This window comes from Miscanthus floridulus, unplaced genomic scaffold (genome assembly GCF_019320115.1).
Source record: "Miscanthus floridulus cultivar M001 unplaced genomic scaffold, ASM1932011v1 fs_248_1_2, whole genome shotgun sequence".
Classification (NCBI taxonomy): Eukaryota; Viridiplantae; Streptophyta; class Magnoliopsida; order Poales; family Poaceae; genus Miscanthus; species Miscanthus floridulus.
Genome location: NW_027096453.1, coordinates 7,673 through 12,356, shown reverse-complemented (window position 1 = coordinate 12,356; position 4,684 = coordinate 7,673). Strand labels below are relative to the sequence as shown.

The 4,684-nt window shown below is 43.6% G+C and overlaps 1 pseudogene; it reads right to left on the bottom strand.

Moving 5' to 3' along the window:
- Positions 1-824: 824 nt before the first annotated feature.
- LOC136530991 (uncharacterized) lies at positions 825-3,748 on the bottom strand (annotated as a pseudogene).
- Between the last annotated feature and the right edge of the window lie 936 nt (positions 3,749-4,684).

Sequence of the window (4,684 nt, the reverse complement as noted above, 5' to 3'; positions counted from 1 at the left end):
CATCTTGCTAGAATAATTTATAGTTTTTTAGTTTTAGTTTTAAGTTGAGCTCTAAGAATTAAGTTTGAGGTGATACCCAATTCACAAGACCTTTCAGAGATCTGATTGGCTAGGAGGTAGCTAGCTTTTGCGGGGGATCGACCTTGTGGTAGTACAACATATCAACATGTAAAGCCGGCCTGCAGACAGAACGATGTCCGAGTCGTTTTGGCATGGTCGCTTTCGTAAAATAACGTGTTTGTTCGCGGGGCAGGCTAGCTATAGCTCTTCATCACATGGATCTGTCATGACCTAGCACATGGGCCTGTAATAGTATTAGGGAGTGGGTCATGGTTTGGAAAAAGTATTTTTTACCTCCCTGAACTATTGGGCGGGTTCGCTTTTCCTCCCCCAGCTCTAAAACCGGGCATTTAGACTCCCTAAACTGTTAAAACCGGACACTGAAACCTCCCTGTACACGAAACCACTGTGGTTTTGCCCGTGACCGCATCCGGCGTTCGTCATTTGAGTTTTCTCCTTCCTCGCTTCATACCTGTGTCGTGCGGCGTCGGTCGGCGAGCGGAGCTGAGCGCGGCAAAGCTGAGCGCAGGCGCGCGCGGTGGCGGAGTTGAGCGCGGGCCGCAGGCACCAGGACCGAGCTCGAGCTCGTCGCTTGCTGGGTGAGTGAGATTTGGTATTTCATACTCTTATGGATTCTGATTTTTGCTAAAGTAATTTGGTCGAAGGCAAGATAAAATCCAAAGTGTTTGCAGATAGCTAAAGGACATTAAGTCTGGTACATCAAATAAAGCATAATGACACATAGTCTGGTACTCAAATAAAAATCACAGCTTGGCCGAGTCCCAAGGTGGAAGGAGAAGCATTGGCACATTGCGTTTCTTTGCTGGTTCTTGAGCATGGTGTTTCTTTGCTGGTTCCTGAGCAGATGCTTGAGCAGTAGCTCTAGTCTTCACCTTTGCCTTCGCTCTAGTGTGAACCAGACCTAGAGAACTTCTGTGAGGCTACAAAGATAGAAAATGTGCACATGTGAACATATTGACAATTGGTGTGTAAACTTATCAAACATTACTAATAAGTGTATTACCTGTTGCCTAATTGTAGTCGTTCCATCTGAACTTTCGGATCTGTGAGTCAAGGCTGTGTAACACTTTCTTTTCCTTGCATTACTATCTTGCTGGGTAGATGGCACACGCACTGAGACATTTGTATTTTGAGATGCACGAGGGACAACAGGTTGATTAGAATGAGCAGGACCTGATTGAGCAGACTGTGCACCACCTGATGGCCCCTGATTGAGCAGACTGTGCACCACCTGATTGAGCAGAGTCAGTCCTCCTTCCACAAGTGGAAGCATTGTGTCCAGTGCCTTTACATTTTCTGCACCTAATCACAGTGCCTACCCTAGACATTTTTGTTGCTTTGGGCTTCTCAGTTGGTTCTCTTGTCCTCTCTTTCTTAGGTCGCCCAGGCATTTTAATATAACCTGGTGCCCTCAACTTTGGCCTGTCAGATATGGGCCAACCTTCAATCCCTTCCAGAGGTTCAAGACAATGAGCATAAGTATTTTTGAAGTGTTCTACTCTGAAACAATCTGTAATATAGTCATCCAAAACATTGGTTTTCCAGTATATGCTGGATATTGCATGACAACATGGTAAACCAGCTAGCTGCCAATACCTACAAGAGCATGTCTTTTGTTGTAAGTCAACTATGAACGTATTGTCAAAATGTTTCACTTCAAACTTGTCTGCTCCATTACTAATAGCATGACAGTAGCCAGCCATTGTAATGTAAGTGTTTAGCTTTCTCATGATATGTGGGCATATGGCACCCATCCACCTATCTGCTTTGGTCCCTTGCTCTTGAAGTCCTAATCATGACCTTCCTTCTGATTGCCTCAAGCATAGTAATGATTGGAAAAAATCTAGCTTCCACTATCCACTTATTAAATGACTCACATATATTATTATCAACTGAATCACAGTTGCTTCCTAACCTGAACCAGGCCCTGCTCCAGTGTTGTGGGTGTGTTTTCATGATTGCCTGAGCTCCTTCTCTAGTGTCTTCTGCTAGCCTGGCTCTTGCATGGTTGAAAAGCATAATGCAGGGAGCCTTGGCACATGCCCAGAATTTTTTCTGCCATTCTTTGTCATTGAACTCTTTTTTCCAATTGGCATAAATATGTCTTGCACAGTTCCTATGCTCTGCCTCTGGTGCCCATTTCTCAACAGCATTGAGAATACCTTTTTGCTGGTCTGAAATGAATACCTAGTCCCTTCCATCACCAACCTGAATGTCTCTGCACAGCAAGTCACAGAACCAGTCCCAATTGATATTATTTTCCTTGTCTACCACAGCCTAGGCAATGGGATACATTTGATTATTTGCATCTCTTCCAATAGCACAAAGAAGTTCCCCACTCAGTGCTCCTTTAAAAAAACAACCATCTAATCCAACAACTTTCCTACACCCTACCATGAATCCCTCCTTGCAAGCATTAAGGCATATGTACATCCTTCTAAAAATTGGTGGCTCCACATCATCCTCCTTGTTAATTACAACCGTGCTCCCAGGATTGCTCCTTAATAATTCCAGTTGATAGTCATAAAGCCTTTCATATTGTCCCTTTGTCGCAGCAAAGGCCTTCTGAATCACCATAGCTTTTGCTTTCTTCACCTTGGATATGCTTACATCTGCAAACATTTCTTCTTGGATAGTACTCTTCATCCTCAGTGATATTCCATGTTGGGTTTGCCATGATAAACTTCTCGTACTTCTCAGCTATCCTCCTAGCAGTGACATGCTTGTTGTCCATTCTAGGAGGACAAGTATGCTCATCAATGAATGTAGCAATCTGCCAGCTATCTGTTCTTGAATTCTTAGAACACAAACAAACCCAAGGACAATGCTGCCAGTCACATTTAGCCCTTACCCTTGTTGGTTCATCTTTTATGAACCTTATTACCTTTCTGTTAGCTAGACAATATTTTATGATAGCTTCCTTGAACTCCTTCTTGCCACTGAACTTCATCCCTATTTCAAATATAGGAACTGAAAACTGTGCATTGAACCTCCTATAATGACTTGGCTTCCTTCTCAGTTCCCCATCAGTACCAACCTCTTCAATTGACTCTTCATCATCACTTTCCTCATATGCTGTTCCATCTTCTTCCCCTTCAATGGCTAAATATTCTGTTAGCTGTGATCTGTTCTCTGCAAGAATGATATCATCTAGTGTAGCATGTTCTCCTTTCTTCAACTTCTTCAATTCTTTGAATTTCTTTAGAATCTCAGCCGCTTCTTCATCATCTCTAGATGAGCATGTATCTCCTATGAAATCACTGTCATAGCCTGAGCTTGAATCTTCTTCCTGAATTGCTTTGCCTTTCTTCTTGTATGTACCCTTCCCCTCATCGTCAGACACTGAAATAACAGATGGCTCTTCAACATATATATTTGCAACTCCGCTGTCCATAATGGAGTCAGACATGAACTGGCAAACTTTGTCATCCACCAGTACATGCAAACCATCATGTAGCTCTTTACCAGGAAATAACCAATGCAATAAAACTCCATCATGTACATTGTAATGATCACGCAAGCATCCCACAACCTCTGGCAGAGAAATCTTGTCTCGATCAATATAAGACATTGCAGCCTTCCCCCGAAAATAATGCAGTATCTTTCCATCTTTGAAAAACTCTCCACCAAAATGGAATCTCATAGCCAGTGAGTCCGACACATCCATGGCCTACATATATTAAAAAAATAATACGCCTTCATTAATCCCACTGAAGGGCAGGCCTGGTGTAGTGGTGAGAGCTGTCTCATTGAGTCACCAGGTCATGGGTTCGAAGCAGTCTCTCCGTATATTTTGCGAGGGAAAGGCTTGCCTCGATTTTTCTCTTCCCTAGACCCCACTCATGTGGGAGCCTCCAGCACTGTGCCCCTTCATTAATCCACTAATGTAGATGCAAGTAAAGAGCACCCAAAAAAACTGGTAGCTCTCAGTCTCCTATGCCTAATAAATAATGGATCTCCAAAAAGCAAGTCCCAGAGAACCCAGATCCAAGAAAAAAACAATTATTCTATGCCTAATTGACTCATTAGGAGTGCGATTCCACAAACCTGGTGCGCTTTGTGGCAGCAAAGGCCTTCTGAATCCTCTGGACACCCACCAGATCCGCCTACTGCAACGGCATGTGCGCACCACCCACCAGCCGCTGCCTCTGAGGGAAAAGAAAAAGAATCCCAGCTAGGGTTACAGGTGGTCACGGGCACATTTTGACTGCCCTCAATGGCCTGACAAGCAGTACAGGGAGGTTTCGTGTCCGGTTTTAACAGTTCAGAGAGTCTAAATGCCCGGTTTTGGAGTTGAGGGAGGAAAAACGAACCCGCCCAATAGTCCAGGGAGGTAAAAAGGACTTTTTCCTCATGGTTTTAGTCTATGTGCCTTTCATTGTGTTGGACTTGGCCCATGTATGAAGCCATATATACCTTTGGCTGCTCTGTATGAAGTCATATATACCTTTGACATTCCGCCGGTGAAATTCCTAACCCTTGCTCAAATGTGTCAACCACCAAGTATATCACCTTGTGTACATGTGTTAGCATATTTTCGTAAATATTTTCAAGGGTGTTAGCACTCCACTAGATTCTAAATGCATATGCAATGAGTTAGAGC